Raw genomic sequence first — 19985 nt, 5'->3', positions numbered from 1 at the left:
ATTCTGCAATCTGTATATGGGGTAAAAATGGGAGTTCATAACCCACTTGAATCAAAGTGTGAAATATGATATATCAAGAAATTTGTAATGTTTTGAACAACCAACAATAAAAAATTAAAAAAAAATAAAGAAATTTGGATAACATTTTGTATCATGTCTTGTAGTATTGTTAATATGGCTTAAGGTTATGGGGTATGGATATAGATTGAAATATAATCTAATATTTGAAATTAAAATTATAAATAAAAACAAAATCAGTTCTTTGACACGAAAAGAAAGACAAACACCAATTTAGTCTTGAAATTTTGTAATTTTGTTATTTCAGGGAGGGACAATATTGATTTTCAATTTACTATCAATAAAACATTTTATCACTGCTTTAAAAGACAAAAATAAATAAAAATAAATAAATAAATAAATAAATAAATTCATATAATATGAAAATAGAAATAAACTACTAGTAGGAACTGGTGATTAGGAGCATTTTTTATCTTTATAAGAGGAATTTGAGAAAACTAATGAGTAAAAAATGGTAGGGCAACATAGTAGAGATTAGTTAGAATAAGAATTGATTTGAATGTATATATAGTTTCTAAACATAATCAATTTGTATTGTTTAAATACATTTTGAATGATTACAGAGCATTTTTTATATTTTTAGTTTTTAACTATTTTCAATCTACTCTGTTGATATTGACAAAATGTTACTTACATGGATTATATGCTACAACAGTGTTTGAAAAATTTACTTCCCTAGTTAGGTAAGATTTATTACTGAATTATCAATGTGTTTACAATTATTGGAAATTTTTACTCAGCCCTCTTGTGATATCAATTACATATGAATAAAACATAAACTAACAGGGTCTTATTTTTCACTTCTTCAGAAATCTGTCAGCCCTAGTGTAACTCTACTAAGAACCATGTGCCAGCAGTCCTCTTCTTTGCCTAGAGAATTCTGGGTATTAAAAAAAATCAACGTCTCAATGTCCTTCAACAGATGAATAAATAAAGAAAATGTGGTATGTATACACAATGGAATATCACTCAGCCTTAAAGAAGAATGAAATTATGGAGCATTTGGCATTTGCAGGTAAATTGATAGAGCTAGAGAATATCATGCTAAGTGAAATAAGCAATCCCAAATAAAACCAAAGGCCAAATGTTTTCTCTGATATGGGATGCTGATCCATAATGGGGGGAGGGGGGAGGGAAGAATAGAGTACCTTTGGATTGGGCAGAGGGGAGTGAGGGGAGGGATTGGGAGTGGGAAGAATGGTGAAATGAGATGGACATTATTACCCTATGTATATGTATGACTGCGTGAACAATGTGACTGTGCATCATGTACAGCCAGAGAAATGAGAAGTTGAGCTCCCTTTGTGTACAATGAGTCAAAATGCATTCTGCTCTCATATATAACTAATTAGAACAAATTAGAAAAAAAAATCATTATCTCAAAATGTAGAGTCTAAGCTCATGATTATACATAAAGAGGCTTCCAAGGCTTCCACAGGTTCTTCCAGATCTTGGATATTTTCCATTAATTAATTCTACTTTGAAGTGTTTCCTGGTTGGGGTTTTCCATTTATAAAGATAAAAAAGAAGAAACTGATAAAGATCTACACTTCCTTTGGTTCCTTCATGGAACACACTCTAAATATATGACCCTATATGACCAGGTGTACACTTGAACAAATCACTTGACACTCTGGAATACAGGGATTTTTCTGGATTCATTGCATACTACACAGGGATGAGGAGGATCTCCTTATGAGGCTTCCCTGTGCCTCATGACATTATTTTCTTCAAATACTTTGACTACCTCCACAAGATGATGTGTGGAAAAGTATGGTGGGAGTCTCTGCATGAATTAGTCTGTCTTTTACTTCCCATCATCCTACTGGACTCCAAATCCCACTTCGCTCAGGCATTATGTTCTTCATTTATCAATTACTCTACTGTGGCAGGACATATTATCCATTTTCCATAGTCTTTATGCCAAGTGATTCACAGGCCTCTTATTAATAGATGGGAACTACTTTTCACATACCTGAATGTGAGTAGGGGTTTCTATCTTCCCCAACCAAGAAAACATGACAGAAGGGATGCTGTGATTTTTGAGGTCAGGGCATAAAACTGATGCAATTTCTGCCAGAGTGGCTCCCTAACATAGAATGGACCTTTGAAATGCTGAGCCCTCACATAAGAAGTCTCTTTATTGCAATGTTACTAAGTTGAGGAGACGATTGAACTGGAGATAGGAAGTTATGTCTAGGGAACCTAACGGTTCAGTTCTTTCTCACCCAGTTTTTATAGCCTGGGTATGAGCACAGCCCTGATGGAAGCTCTTGATTTTCTGGTCAGAAGGCATATGCAACCTCATCAGAGACCTAAGACAGTACCACTTTAAAATGCCACTCCTGAATTCCTGAACTATGACACATTATTCCTGTTTTAAACTTCTAAATTTTGGGGGTGATTTGTTACATAGCAATGGATAACTAAGATATCTACATTTTATGACTTTTTATTTTGTGATTTTTATTAATTTTTCTACAATATTTTAAAAGCTTTGATGCTAGATAATATTAAAATGGATATTATTAGAATAAGATATATTTGAAACTTCCTAGAATTTCTTCTTGTAACAGTGAATAGCTTTCTTTTAGATTACCTAATAATATAATTAAACTATATGAGTGCATGTTTATGTATACTGTGATGTTCTATATTTTTTCTACAACTTTTGGATGATAATAGACTTCCTCACACTATCAATTGGAAATTTCAAGATCACTATATAATTTAATGGCTTACTTTTGCTTTAGATTCTGTAATCTGATGAATAACAGAAACATAGTAGATAAAAAATAAATATAGTTCAAATAACTGAAAATACATTAAATTTCCATATACTTACATTTAAATAAATGTATTATGTCTTATTTCTTCCCTTCTCTATGCTGCAGAGTAATATATAACTTAAATTATGGGAATGTGTAGTATATTTGTACAAATACAAGGCAACAGTCCTTCTGAATTGTTTTCTTTTATAAATCATATTTTATTTATCTATCCTTAAACATTTGCTCTTCAACATGAACCTCAGAATCAATTTTTCCTACTCTAAGGAAAAACAAATCATCTCAAGATGTTGATTGAAGTTGTATTAAATGTATGGGCTACTATGTACTCCAAATGGCAATTTTTAAAATAATGCCTTCCCATCAAAGATCACAAGAAGTTAAAAGGAAAAAATACAATGAAATAAGAGTCGGCAACTTATAAACTATCTTGTCATCATTACTCCCTGTTATTGTCAATCAATGTTAAAGGAGTTGGTACTAAAATAGATCAAAGATGATGAGAATTGCCATTAGTATGATTACATTGAAAGCTATTCAGAATTTATTTGACTTGTGCTTATGTGACTGATTCTTGTAATAAAATAGTTCCATTTGCAAGATCAATGTTATTAACAAAAATGTGTTGATCTATAATAATAATTCTTTCGAAAAATGCAATGAAAATTTCTTATTTTAAATTGCAATGATAAATCATATCATAATGTTATATAATCAAGAAAACATTTATTAGTCAACATTGAGGTAAAGTGCAGTGTAACACCAAATTTAACATAGACAATAAACTTCCTATATGCAGCATACTTATTTCATGTTCTATGACATAGAATTTTTTTCTTAAGCAAAGTAATTCATACCTCATATCGAAAATTTACCATAAAAATAAGAGACTTAATTCTTCAATCATGTAGCTTCATCTGTTTTGAATGTTATCCAACTTGCCCAAAGAATGAATGGCTACTTGCTATACTTCCAAAGAACACATTCAATATCACATCCTTGTGTAAACCTTTCTAGGACCTTTCATTTCAGGCAATATATCACCTGGAATCTGTATTCTCAAAGCAGCTATTAGGTTGCTTAGGTATAAAATGAACTTACCAAATTGTCTAAGAGTTCAAACATTGATATCAGTTGGCTCTGGACTTGTCATAATTCATTATATCTAGCCCTTGAACATCAAGAATTTGTTTGGCTACTCTAAATTCAGTATTTTGAACTTCAAGGTTATTGTCACCCTAGCTGTTGCATAGGTAGTTGAGATGATGCATACAAAATATTTAGCTAAGTACTGTACTCAATACATACATAGTATCCAATATATAGTAGATATCAGATGGTAACTAACAAGTGGTTAAAATGATGATGATAATGATGATGAATAAAATATTTGTGTGAAAGTTCAATGACCTGGACTTCTTGAAGGGTAGAACTACATTTTAATTACTTATGCAATGTATGCTCTATTATACAGGTACAATTAATGCTCCCTGAATGATAAAAATATGTTCAGTTAAAAAGATCGTGGATGGGAATTATGGTAACCACTCTGTAGTACTGTTTTCTAGAAGAAGTAAAAACATTAACTCCTAATTATCTGCACCACTTGGAACAAACCTGAATCTCTCTGTTTCTCAGAAAAATGCCAACTTTTCTATTGTGCAAGAAAAACATTTTCCCCAAAGACAAAGTCCACCAAGAATATTTTGGAATGCCTAACTTATAATATTAAACTATAAATTCTGATAAGGATTACCATGACAACATCAGGAAAAGGGGATATTGTTGTGACCCTAACTATGTTTCCAACTAAGGATACATCCTCTTCAGGTCATGTCCTCCTACATGGGCTAAACACAAGTATCTTTATAGTTATTAAACATCTGTTTATTGTTCTAATTCTCCACCACTGCCTTCATGCTGAAAATAAGAATTAGTAACAATAGTCACCCTTTAATCTGAATATGTTGGTAATAAATTCTGTCCAATTTGGTTGTCCAAAAGCATCTAGATTTACCATTCATTCTTCAACAATATTATTGCTAGAGAGAGAACTCTATGTTGAGTTACCATCTTTAACAAAAGACATGGTTCCTATCATTTTTTTTTTATTTTTGTCTTTCATTATGTGTATCCATAAAAAATTCACATATCTATGTGCTATTGCTTTGAAGTTAAATTGTCATTACTTTTCTGGAATTTATAAAAGTTTCTATTTTGTTCCTTCAATATTCAGTATTTTAATCACATAACTGTGTGTGAGGTTTTGGCAACCGTTTGAAAAATTCATCTGTTGACTTCCTTATTTATGCTGCTTTATATTTCAGTTCTAAAATTGTCATTTTTAGATAATTTTAATTTCCTTGTCAAAAGTTTAAACATTCTCTTGTATCTTTGTAAATATACTAATCAAAGTTATTTTTTAAAAAACACAGTTTTAATAACTCCTTGTTAAGGTTTACTTTATCTGCTTCATCTTCTATTTTTCTCTTTGTTTTAGTCAACTTTGCATCATTGTGACCAAGATACTTGAAAGAACAACTTAGAGGAAGAAAACGCATTTGGGCTCACAGTTTCAAAGGTTTTAGTCCATTGTTGGCCAACTCCATAACCCTGGGCCCTAGGTGACATGGAACATCATTTTGGAAGGGCATGGTGGAGGGAAGCTGCTTAATTCATGACATGCAGAAAGCAGAGTGAGCTGGGCTTGCCAGGGACACAATATAATCTCCCAAAAGAGACCCCCCAGTGAACTACTACCTCTAACTTTGCCCTATCTGCCCACAGTTACCACTTATTAATACATTCAAACTATTAATACATCAAATGGATTAAGTCACTGATTAAGTTATAGCTCTTATAATCTAGTCATTTTACCTCTGAACATCCCTGCACTGTCTCACAGATGAGCTTTTGGGGACCACCTTATATTCAAACTAAAACATGCTTATTTTCCTTTCCTTATTTTAATATCTTCATGTGTCTCATTATTTTTCACTGAGAGTAAGGAATTGTAAATGGAATTTGATAACATAAACATAAATGTAAGGTAAAGTTATGCTCTTCTAGAGACGCTTCACCTTAGCTTCTGGATATCAAATAGGGACATAGCAATTAGGAGTTTATTTTCTCCCTGGATTAATATTACTGAAAAAATGTTGTCACATCTTGTAAAGGCATGTCTATTTCTCATTCATGCTAACACCTACAATATAGGTCTCTCGGGTCTTACCTGAATGTATGGAGAATTTATCAGCTATATTCCATTACCTGATACTAAAGTTTATCTCTTTGTTCTAAAAAAAAAGTAAAAAATACTGCTTCTGTTCCTCAGCTCTTTCCCCAGAATTGTTAGACAGCTCAAAGCTGAAGTTATTCTAACATACTAATCTTTGCCTGGCAATATTTTGTTTCTTTGTTTACCTTTAAATGACTTTAAGTAGGTTCCCCCCACCCTGGGGTTTGAGCCCTATCCCTGAACTACATCCCTAGTACTTTTTATTTTCATTTTGAAACAGGGCCTCACTAAGTTGCTGATGCTAGCCTCAAACTTGTGATCCTCCTGCCTCAGCCTCCTGAGTCTCTGGGATTACATGTATGCACCACCAATGCCTAGCACAAACAGATTTTATTTAAATACTCAGACTAGATCTTCTAATTTTACTTAGAAATAGAGTTTCTAAGAATAATTTGCTGCTCATTCATATAAGAAACAAATAAATCTTCTTCCTCTATTTATGCTCAAGTCCTTTCAGATCTTACATAGTCTCCTGTCTTTTAAAATATTAACTAAAATATCCCAAATTGAATATCTACTTTTCTTATAAAGTACTTATATTCAGCTGTCTATGGATTACAAATATATTTACTAAGTATAGCCAAAACCATATTTATAAAAATCTCCTTAAAAATTGTTTCAAATATACTATTCTCCATGTTAATTTATTGGAATTTTAAAATTTCAGTTGTGTAGTACAAAAACTTGGAGTCCTTATTGAAGTTTCACTTTCTCTCATATAATATTGACTTTGTACATTCTCTTTGTTCATCAGTAAACTTCTAGTTCTATCTTTAGGAAATACCCAGAATTCTACCCCCTTTTGCTACTTCTCCTGCTACTATTTGAATTTGAACCACTATTATCTCTTTCCTTTCCCAAATAGTCTGCCTTCTGTATGACTGGAGAGGGTCAGACATTAGTGAGTCAAAAGAGGCAATCAGGAAGCTCATCAACACGGATATAGGAGCCAGAGAATTTAAGCAAACTAACAAATATTTAGTTAGTTTATTCATTTATTAAGTGAATATTTTCAAATATCATAAAATTTTTATGAGGAATAAAGGATAAAATATTTTTAAACACTGTCTATCAAACAATAAATGATGTTTTTTAAATTATTATACCATATACTACTTTATTTAGGTGTCACAATTGAAGGAAATAAGCTATAGATAGATATAGATTACTGATTTAAATCATGATAATTTGAGAAATCTAATAATTGCTGTATCCAAATATGCATTTAATTTATCATAACAAACATGAAAACTGAGAACATATACTATGTGTGTGTGTGTGTGTGTGTGTGTGTGTGTGTGTATATATATATATATATATATATATATATATATATATATATATATATATATTTCCTGTTAGGAGGGAAGTAAAGATTCAAAATTCCCAACATTGATTTTTTTTTTTTAGCTAATAAAAAAATAAGATGTCCTTGAGACTCCTTCCTTTATTCAGTAGGTGCCATCATGAAGACTTATAAAAGACCTTGGCTATGACTCTATCCAACCTAAATGGTCTCAGATCTGTGCTAATACCTGTTGTAAAGACTGAAGTTTTAAGTAGTTTTTCACCATTTTCCCAGGCTCAGTTTAATTATCATTCATCCTCTTCTACTATCCTTCAAATCCTCAGAAAGAAATTAAAGGGAAAGATCAGTGGAGCAATTAGTTTGTGTTCATTCTCTGAGAAGCCAATTTATTATTAATGTATTCTAATTTTAGGTGAATACTTTCATCAAAAATATAGTTATCTCTGATAATGTGCATCACTGTAACATATTGCACACTTACTATTAACTTATAAAATGCCTATAAATTATATTCTTTAATCATATAGCATAGCTTTGCAAGAATAATTACAGTAGCATAGTCAATAAAATAATAAAAGGAATGGTCTATTTAAAAGCAAAGCTACCTTCTAAGTAGGCAGGATCTTTTTAAATGAATAGGTATGTCTCTTTTTTTACTGAGCCTCTTGATGAGTTCAGGTCACACAAAAATGAGCCTGGAGCTGAAATTGTCTCTGTGAGAAGAGTTACAGTTCCTGGGAGGCAAAGAAGAAACATTAAAATAGCGAGCTGCTGGTACACTCACTATGTGCATTAGGGAGTACTAGAAAATACTTTAGGAAAAGATTTGTAAACTATTGAAGTTAAGCATTTGCTAAGTGATTCAGCTGTGTAACAATGTATTGCTATCCTCCTTTCCATGTCATCTCCCAGTCTCTGCTCCCTTCAGCATGGTTTGGGAATAAAAGCAAAGATTTTTTGTGGGGGACATCTACTTATGGGGTTATTTAGTCAGGGAAAACTGCTCAGTCTGAAGACTAGGCACAGTTTTGGGTTCAGGACCATTAGATGATTCAAATTTTGAGTTATTTTAGAGTAATTAAAATTGAGATATTTTAACCAAGGCAATAAATGAATCCCCATCATCCAAGAAATTATTACAAATTTTGCCATAGGCCTTGATCAGGTTTTGTGCATTCTTTACTGCCTATTACAGAAAGTAAGTCAGCCATATTAGAGTGGAAGATCTTACAACAGAAGGTGAAAGATCTTACAAAAGCATGAAAGACTTTACATGCTTAAGGTAACCAATCTTTAGGAAATAGAAAAAAAAAATTGTATATGTTCACATTGGCCTTCAAAGAGAAAACAACATACAATACATGCATCCCTGTGGGAGGGAGTCGAGGGGAGAAGAACATAGATGATCATCTTAATAATAGCAATAAATACTAATAACAATAATAATGCATGCATGCACTTTAGTATTTGTTAGGTACCATTGTGAATTCTTTAATCCCTCTGATTCTTACAGTGGCAGCATGAGAGTAGTGTTACTACCCTGAATGTACAGAATGAAAAAAGTAACAGTGAGAGGCTACTGAACTTAATTTCACAGAAAGAAAATCATAAATCCAGTGCTGAAGAGACTCTTTGAAAACTACATTTTACCAGATATATGAAAAACTTTAAGGGAGGTGTTATCTCCTTGTGGGAAAATTTGAATCTAGAATCTGTTCATCTTTAAGGAGAAGAGAAAAATAATAAATTCATCCTTTTTTTAACTTCTAACTTATGCCGAGTTCTGCCGAGTGTTTCACATAAATCATTTACTTTGATATTTCCCAGAAAAAATATTAGATAGATGTTAATATTCTCGATTATAAAAGAGAGAATCAGGTTCTGGCAAAAATCTAAGTAACTTATGAATAGAATTTAACCGCAGATCTGTTTAATTCAAATTCCATACTGTGTGTATAGCCCCCGTCCCCCTATTATAAGGTGAGGATTAAGATGTCTGAATGAGAACTTGAGGGCAGAAAGATTTATTAGGATGTAAAAATTTCTTGTGTATTATAGTAAGCTTTTGGTCACTGTGACCAAAATATTCAACAGCATAGAAGGAGGAAAATTTTATTTTAGCTCACGGTTTCAGAGGTTCAGTCCATGGTCAGTTGACTCCATAGCTCTGGGCCCAAAGTGAGGTAGAACATCATGGTGGAAGGTGTGGAGGAGGAAAGCAACTCAGAACCCAGCAATGAGGAAGGGGTGGGGAGAGGGAGGGAGAGAGAGACAGAGAGAGAGATAGAGAGAGAGGAGAGAGTGTGTGTTCTACTCACCAGAGACAAAAGACAAACCCCAAGGGCACACAAAATGACCTGCTTCCTCCAATTATACCTAATCACATCCTGTCTGCCTATAGTTACTACCCACTTAAACCATATGAGTGGAATAATCCATTGATTGGGTTACATCTCTTAATCTAATCATCTCACCTTCAAATCTCTTACATTATCTTATGTATGAGTTTTAGGGGAATACCTCATATCCAAACCATAACATAATGATACCAATCTCATCAAATGTCTTTACCTGTGATTTTAAAAAATAAAATCTACTAAATTAGCTATCACCTGATTGTTTTAATCTAAGGTGGTTGACCATTTTCAGAAATCCAGTAACTAGTTTTTGGAACCTGTACTAAGACTAAGCTAATTCACCACTTTTTATTCTAAATCTTACCAGAGATAGGCTAATTTCAACATCACTGTGTGTTCTGTATAGTTAATTGTTCTCATACACATGAATATAGACATAAAATCAATGTGTTGCAATTTCTTTTTGTATGCTTTACTAATTGTCTACCTGAAAGGTTTTCTTTTTCCCCCAGTCATTTAGAGATGTGAAAAAAAATCAGTATAATTATTGAAATGGAAAAAAAATTGTTATAGGTAGGCACTAACAAAATAATTTTGGGTATAACAGTCATTTATAAACGGAGATTCTCTGATTATCAATGAAATATATAAACATGGGGCTACAACATTTTCTGTGAATATGAGAACCTAAAAATTACTCAATGGATTGTATCACCATGCATAAACTAAATATGGTCAGTTTATAAGCAAAGGAATATAAAAGAATAATATTCTGTAGGATGCTAATTCTGCTACTCATTCTTATATTTTAAGTATAACTTTGAAATAATAAGCTAATTTTCATTTTTGATCATAATAATTGAAATCATCTCTAAACATACAGCCCACTGTCTACATTAACAGCTTTTTATTATCTTTTCTAATCTGACTTTCCTCTTCACATACATTTATTAACATAAATTGACTGCCCTTAAAAACTTACCCAAGAAAGTAAAAGTTACAAATAATTTCATTGTTAATTTCAGATATTTTATGAAAAAGCCATCTGTGTGTTCATGAAACTCTTCAATCAAATAGAATGCATAAAATGATTGTTTTCTCTTGAAGACTCTTTAAAACCCTGCCTGAAATCTTCGCCTTTCTGTGACTACCAAGCATAAACTACTGTTTTATGGTCCTTTCCCAATCTTAATCAAGTCTCTACTTCGAAAAACCTTAAAACAGTAACCAGAATTGAAAAAATCACCTCAGCTTTCTAATGCTCTCACTGAAATCCTATTTTTATATTTTATTTGTTCCTTTTGGTTATACATGAGAGAAGAATCCATTTTTAAACAGTCACACAAGCATGTAATATATCTTATTCTAAATAGTACCCCAGTACCTCTCCTTCCCCTTTCCCACTCTGTTCCCTTCCTCCTATTGATCTTTCTGCCATTTGCCCATAGTTATTTTTATTTATTTATTTTTAAAGTAATGTCTTGTGGATGTACATGATAGCAAGATTCTCTGGGGTGTATACATGTATAAACAGAGGAAAGTTATGTGACATTATATTTTGACCCTATACAACAGAGACCACCCCAACCACAGTAAGAATAAACTCAACTTTTTCTTGTCAATATGTCATTTAAGCATGGTTTAAAGGAAGCAGCATCTGATAATACAATGAGGAATTCTACAGTTCTTATAAAGTGATAGTTTGGAGAAAGACACTGCTATTTTCATTGTATCATAAATTCTTTAATTTTGTAGCTTTTATTAAAATATCTACTTTTGTTACATAAAGAGTGTTTATTATAGTTTAGACTTGCAATCACTTAAAAATACAAACTTGTGACAATCTGCTAGTTTTAAAAATCTTAGGGCACAGATTACCAAAATGTTCTTAGCAGCAGATTTTAATGAATAGATGTATTACTAAGTCTTGTTAAATCTAGATATAACTTATTTTTAGAAAAGTTTGAGTTCAGCTTATGGGAGGTTTGATACTTTTTCCTCTTAAGATTTTTGCAAGATTTTAGAAATGAAGGTGAGGACTGGCCATACCTGGCTCTGAGTCTTAGATATCCTTGGATTAATTCACTCTATGGAACAGTAACCCATGTCTGGTCTGTTTTCTATTTAACATATACAACAAATTAATTTTAACACATAGCAAAATTTGTCATAGATTTTCAGAAATGCAAGGGTTTTAAATTGTAATATTTTAAAATTCTCACTGTATATAATATATATCTTTAGATTTGGTTCTTTGTAGTTATACATGACAGTAGAGTATATTTGGACATATTTATACAAATATGGATTATATATCTTATTCTAATTATGATGCCAGTCTTGTGGTTGTATATGATATGATGATTCATTGTGGTGTATTCATATGTATGTATAGGAAATTTGTGTCTAATTTATTCTACTGTCTGTCCTATTCCTATTCCCCCCCACCCTTTCCTTCATTCCCCTTTGTCTAATCCACTAAACTTCTACTCTCCTCCATTCCTTGTTGTGTGTTAGCATCCACATATCAGAGAGAATATTTGACCTGTGGTTTTTGAGGATTGGTTTATTTCACTTAGAATGATACTTTGAAGATCCATCTGTTGCATCTTGTGCAACAGTTTTTTTCAGGGCTATACAAACCTGTTGACTAGGGGATTATGAAAAGACAAACAGATATAAAAGTAGAGAAAAAGCCAGAGCACATTGGTTCAGTGTTGGAGACCCTGTATGAATTCTGGGTTTGTTTTAGCCATCAGAAAACAAGGGGGCGGGTAGCTTTTCTGGGAACTCCCAGGTGAAATTCCCTGTTTGAGAATGCCCAGATTATGCGATCACCTTGCCTTAACTCACATCCCTTGATTCAAATGCAGCAAACCAGAGGTGGGTGTAACCTGCTAGGCAGATATAACCTGCTAAACCCAAACAACTTGTTTTCTGCATTTTCTTTCCTGAAGAAGCTCATCACTGAATCTCTTTGGGTTTCCCACCCATTTAAATAAAGACTCCATTTGGGAAGTTAGATGCAGTCTCCATCAGTACTGGTCCCCATCAGATCCCACTTTTCACTTATTTTCATGTTTTATCTTAAATTTTTCATACCTTTAATATTTCTAATTGGACTCACTGCACTAGCTTGGGGGAAACTAAGTAAACATTACTTGGGGTGTGACAATGTACCCTGCTTCTGGTAGAGGAAGATTGACCAGGAGCAAGTTCAGCATGTTTATTATATAGATTTTAACATCACAAAGATTTATTGTCAAAAAGCTTCTTCAAGATAAACAAAAGAGAAACTGAGAGTAAAACATCCCAATTAGAGCTTTCAGCTTGCACCTATAATTCTCTACCATGCAGGCAGAAGGCTTTTGTACCCAAGGTTATGAACTAATAAATGCTATGGCTGTTACAGAATCCCCCTTGAACAGAACATCAACATATCTATTGGGTGATCTTTGATAGGCACCTTTGCCCCAGAAATTCCCAAGGGAGGTTTTACCTCTATCTTTGGGCAATTCAAAGACCCATAATTCACATGCTGCTCCTGATATTTATTAATTTACCTGAAAAATGTCATAGATTCATCCTTTTTATGGCTGAGTAATATTCCATCCTGTATATATACTTTCAACAGATTTTTTAGTCATTGCTATAACTTTCCATGATGTGTTTGACTTTAACTTCCCACCTTCTCTTTCCTTATCTGTTGTTGTCTAACAGGTCATCCTCTTCCATGCCCACTTTTGTGGGGAGTAAAAAAGAACTTCTCTTTGAGCTTGGTTGTGCCTCTACACAGATTCAGATTCAGTACCAGGTCTCCTGTTATATATTTAGGAATGTTGTGGACTCTGTGACATAAGCAGTTTAATAGACACTAAGTTTATATCTGTACAGTCCTTACCACCACCTCCCACAGTTATATATTTTATAAAAGTTTCCTAAGGTAATCAAGAATACATGGAATGTACCTGCAATAGGAATAAAGTCAGATTATTCCTGAGAAAAAAATATGAGAGATGTTAAAATGGGGAAAAAATAATGATGTGTCCTTTTTAATGGTGTTGTGAGGCAGGTCTCTCAGAAAACATACCAAGTCTCAGTTTAGTCCAAATTGAAGAGTCTTTATTTAGCCACCAACAGGACTCATAACTATCTCTGCAAGGAATAGCCCTGAGCCTAAGCATTTGGGGATATTTAAAGGCAAAAAACACATCCAGGTTGACATAGCTGGAAGCAAGCAGGTATAGAAGCTGAACTGGGCAATTAGTGAGACAATACATGGGTACATTGGTATTTCCCATGGGACTTTCCAGGTTGGCATAGCAGCAAGCAAGCAGAAGGGAAGTGGGTCAAAATAACCCTAGTTCAGTACAAGTTAGAGAATGGTTACTAATGTCTAGACCATCAATCTCTGACAAAGTGCATTACCCCCAAAAAATTAAAACCAAAGAGAACAATATTACATTGTATAAGAATTTCTATTTTGTATTGCCAAGAGTTTTATGTTAGGTAATTATTAATGGGTACAGAGGCAGGACGTTCCCATGAGAGAAGCATTTCTTACATGATATAGAGTCTCAGGGTAAAATGGAGTCTGTTTGGTCATTAGCCATATAACCTGGTCTGTAACAATGGTATTCCAGGCAGATATTGGGAATTATCTGAATTTTAGAGTCTGCTTCTAAAATTCTGTTTGGGGAGTTAATTTTGCAGTCATGGAAAGATGAACATTAAGTCATGGAAGGCTTTTTTGTTGATACTTTTCCAAGGTAAAAGTGTCAGAAACTAAATTTAAGCACAGGAAGAAGGATGATAAATAGGAATGTAAGGATGACAAAGGAGGCACTAATTCATTAAACACCTTTTCTTTCATCAAACTTTCTTATGTAATTTTTCTAGATTATTTATTTATTTATTGTTATAGATTCAGTTTATTAGATTTAAATTATTTTTAGTAGTAGGACCCCGGATTGAACCCAGGGTCATTTAACCTTGAGCAACATCTCCAGCTCTTTTAAATATTTTATTAGAGGCAAGGTCCCACTAAATTGCTTAGTGCCTTACTAAGTTGCTTAGTGCCTTGCTAAGTTTCTGAGGCTTGTTTGAACTCCCAATACTCCTGCCTAAACCTCCCCAGGTGCTGATATTACAGGTGTGTGCCCCTAAGCCCAAATAAATTATATTTATTTCAAGTAAAAAGTCATTAAAATATATTTCTGATCACTGGTTTTCTATTCCCTAGAAAATCCTTTGTTAGATTTTGCTTAACTTCCAAATTTTAGTGTGCCTGAATTTGTTTCTAGAATAACCCTACCTTAAAATAATAATAATATAAATAACAATGTTAATAAACTAGCAAACAATAGTACTTCTCACCTTATATATTTTAAATAATTTTATCTAGTGAAGTAATGTTATTGTTTGCTTATTGTGTATGTTACCAAAGATAGCATTGCCATCTCAGATTTATTTTTTTATTGATAGAAAAGAATGACAGCAGAATCCATTACAATTCTTATTACACATATATAACACATTTTTTTATATCTCTCTTTGTATGTAAACCATGTTGACACCCAATTCATGTCTTCATACATGTACTTTGGATAATGCTGTCCATCACATTCCACCATCCTTGCTAATCCCCTGCCTCCTCTCTTTCCCTCCCACCCCTCTTCCCTATCTAAAATTCATCTATTCCCCCATGCTCCCTCTCCATAACCCACTGTGAGTCAGCTTCCTTATATCAGAGAAAACATTCGGCATTTGTTTTTTGGAAATTGGCTAACTTCACTTAGCATTTTCTTCTCCAACGCCATCCATTTACCTGCAGATGCCATGATTTCATTCTCTTTTAATGCTGAGTAATATTCCATTGTGTATATATGCCACTGAAGTGGTTTCAAACTATAGTAATTATTAAATACAGAAATTTTGGTTTGAGAGCTCAATCTGGTAACAAAATTCAAATTTATTTTTTATTAGGTTTTTAAAAATTACGGTCTTGTTTCATGAGCCTCAGTAATGGAAATGAAATTTCACTTCCACTTTCTTGACATATTTTATTTTACTTTTTAATTTTTTCTCTTATTGGCTGGTCCTGAAAGATAAATTGACAAGATAAAAATCACCATGAGGAAAACATAAATATATATGCAATATGAGTTTTATGTGGCGTGGGAAACTTCACAAGGAAAGAAGACCAAACCACCCAGAGGCAAGCTTTTAGAACTAGACAAAGAGTAGAACAGGGAAAAATGTAATAAGTCAAAGGGGCTCAGATACCCTAATTGCCTCAGTGAAGTGGCTGGGAAGATAAGGGACAATTTAACAGTGTTTGTTTTTGCTGATCTCCCTGCATCTCAACTTCTTATGCTTTATAAGTATACTTTCATTTTTGAGTAACAAGAACATATCACCTGGGAATTTTTTCTTCTGATCTTAAGAAGTAGAAAGATGATCCTGTATCTTGAATATTATTATTGTGTGTGTGTGTGTGTGTGTGTGTGTGTGTGTGTGTGTTGGGAAGCTTTGAATTCCTCTTTTCTAATTATTTTTTTATGATATGTACAAAATTGTTATAAACTATATTCACCCAACTGTGCTGTGTAATTCTAGAATGAATTTCTTTCATCTAACCTCCTTTTGCCATTCCCTCAATTATTTCTTTCCTTTTTCTTTCCTACTCTCTGGTCAAAATTATTCTATGCTCTATTTCTAAGATCCTTGTTATTTTCGACATATTAGTAAGAACATGTAGTAATTGTCTCTCTGAGTCTGGCTTATTTCACTTAGCCTAATGTCCTGCAGTTTTATCCTTGTTGCCACAAATGATAGGATTTCATTCTTTTTATGGCTGTGTAGTATATTCCATTGCATAGTATAATATATATATACACATGTGCACTATATATATATATGTATATATATATATATATATATATATATATATATACACACACACATAATACACTTTTAAAATTTGATAACTGTTATCAAATTTTAAAAGTCTATTATCCATTGATGGACACCTTGGTTGCCTTGGTTGATTCTATAGTTTGGATATTGAGTAATATTGCAATAAATATGAGAGTACAAATATCTTTTCAATATACTTATTATTTTCTTTTGGACATATACCGAGCACATAGATCATATGATAGTTTAAGTTTTATTTTTTCTGAAGAAACTCTGTGCTATTCTCTATAAACATGTATTGATTTATACTCCCAACAGGATGTATAATAATAATTTCCATTCTTCTGCCTTTTTTCATCATTTGATATTTTATTTATTTATTTATTTTTGGATTATAGTCATCCTAACTGGGGTGATAGACCATTTCACTGTGGTTTGATTGGCATTTACCTGATGATTAGTGATGTTGAGCATTTATTCATATACTTCTTGGCTGTTTGTACATATTTTTTGAGAAACCTCTAATCAGACCATTTACTCAATTTTAATAGGATTATTTGTTTTGTTGTCATCATTGAGTTTCTTGAAATCCTGATGTATTATGAATATAAATCCCTTGTCATATGGATAGATTGCAAATAGCTTCTCCCATTATTCAAGCTATTTATTCACTTGGTTAATTGTATCATTTGCTGTGCAGAGGCATTTTGGTTAGATATCATTCTAATTGTCTTTTTAAATTTTGTTCCATATGCTTTTGGGGTCTAATCCAAAACCCATTTGATTATAACAATGTCTTAAAATGTTTTCCTCTAGTAGTTCTATAGTTTGGAATTTTCCATTTAGTCTTTCAACTATTTTAAGTTATTGTTTTACATAGTGAGAGATGGGCATCTAGTTTTATTCTCACGCATATGAACATCCAGTCTCCCAGAACCATTTTTTGAATATACTATTCTTTCCACAATGGTTTTATACTATTACATACTTGCTGTGGTTTGAATGTAACTACATGAACACACACACACACATATACATGAATATTAATATATGTGTATATTTATGATATGTTTCATAAATATATGTGATGTACTTATAATATTACATAAATGTATTGGGGGGATAATATATAACTTTCCATCTTTACATACTGGAAAATTCATGTGCTATTTAATAATGTTGTAAAATGGGGCTTAATAAGGGATGATTGGATCATGAGGACTCTCCCATCATGAATGGACTAATGTCATTATCCTGGGAGTGGGAACTACAGTGCATTTGTCCTCATCTTGCATTCTCTCTTGTATGTTTTCTTACCATTCCTCCTCCACCTTTTTCTGTAGGTTGCACAGTAAAAAGGCCCTTACCAGATGTTAGTGTCATCTTTCCAGCCTATAAACTGTGAGCTAAATAAACTTCAATCAAGTACAAATTACCTAGTCTATGATTTTTATGTTATATCAACACAAAATGGACTAAGACAACAATAATAAAGGACTGTTTTCACTTTGGGAAGGTAATAGTCCATGAAGTAAATGAATAGTTTTTTTCACATGATTTCTCATCTGGACCAAATTAACTTAGTACAAACTGATTAACAGATTTAGATTGTTCCTGGAAAAATTTGTAGTACAGGAAAAATATAAAAGAATTTTCTATTTTATTCCTAGGGGTGATGTATTTCTGAACAGGTATTAAAAATTATTCTAATAATTTTTCTTATAAATTGGTGAAATAAAGTTTTGTCTTTTAAAATAAACAAAAATAACCATCATTTTTTTAGATTTCTAGTACCCTAAGGTAAATTTTATGTGTAAGAGTAGTTTGTGCTAGAGAAAGGCAGAGAAATTAGGATATCTTTAAACTAGATACAACTCTAAGAAAGTCCAGTATTAAAGAATATATTTTCCATTTCCTTGTCTTAAAATAAAATATAAAAAGGGCTCAGGTGTGGTTCAGTGGATAAGTGCCCCAGGATTGATTCCAGGTACCCAAATCAATCAATCAATCAATCAATCAATCATGTTAGTACTGATAATTTTTATGTTTTTATTTCATAAACATGTAGATTTTTTCCATGTGTTTTAAATCAGAAATACTTCTCACAAGTATTTAAATATAAAATATTCTCAGAAACATTTTTATGTTTATTAAATATCTTCATTTATAATGAGCAAAAATTAAGATTCCAATGATTAGAGTAGGAAAAGTTTTTCTTAATCATGGCCCATTCAACTTACATGAATTTGTAAAAATTTTCTAACCAATCAAATATAGCAGTCTTTCAATACAAAGTTATGCCACTGTCATCAGAATTTTTAAAATGTTACTTAATATAAGATATAAAACAAAAGACAATGTTGCCTTACAAAATAACATTTAAACCTCTATCAAGACAGAAATAAAAAAGAATAATAATTCCAATGAATTTAAATGGTATAAATTGTTAGAATTAAAAAATATATCAAACAATGAGTTGCAAAAGACATCAAAGAAGATATTATAAAATTCTTAGAGGTAAATGAGAACACTGATACAACATATCAAAATATCTGGGACACTTTGAAGGCAGTACTAAGAAGAAAGTTCATTGCACGGACTTCATTCATTAAAAGAACAAAAAGTCAACAAATAAATGACCTAACATTACATCTCAAAGCTCTAGTAATAGTGGAACAAATCAACACCAAAAGCAGTAGAATACAGGAAATAAAAAAATGATTTTAATCAATGAAATTAAAACAAAAAAGTACAATTTAAAAAATTGACAAAACAAAATGTTGGTTCTTGAAAAAATAAATAACATTGATAAACCCTTAGCCATGTTAACAAAGAGATGGAGAGAGAAAATTCAAATTACTAACATCCATGATGATGAAAAAGGAAATATATGATGGACACTACAGAAATACAGATGATAAATAGAAACTATTTTGAAAATTTGTACTCCAATAAAATAAAAAATACTGAAGGCATTGATAAATTTCTGGAGTTATATGATTTATCCAAACTGAATCAGGATGAATATACAAGTTAAACAGATCAATTTCAAGCAATGAAAGAAGATGCCATCAGAAGCCTACCAACCAAGAAAAGCCCAGGACCAAACAGATACACAGCTGAGTTCTACAAGACATTCAAAGGAGAACTAATACCCAAAATCCTCAAATTATTTCATGAAATAAAAAAGAGGGGGCACACCCAAAATCATTCTATGAGGCTAATATCACCCCAAA

This window comes from Marmota marmota, unplaced genomic scaffold (assembly GCF_001458135.2).
Source record: "Marmota marmota marmota unplaced genomic scaffold, marMar, whole genome shotgun sequence".
NCBI classification, from domain to species: Eukaryota; Metazoa; Chordata; class Mammalia; order Rodentia; family Sciuridae; genus Marmota; species Marmota marmota.
This window is presented reverse-complemented; position numbering follows the sequence as displayed.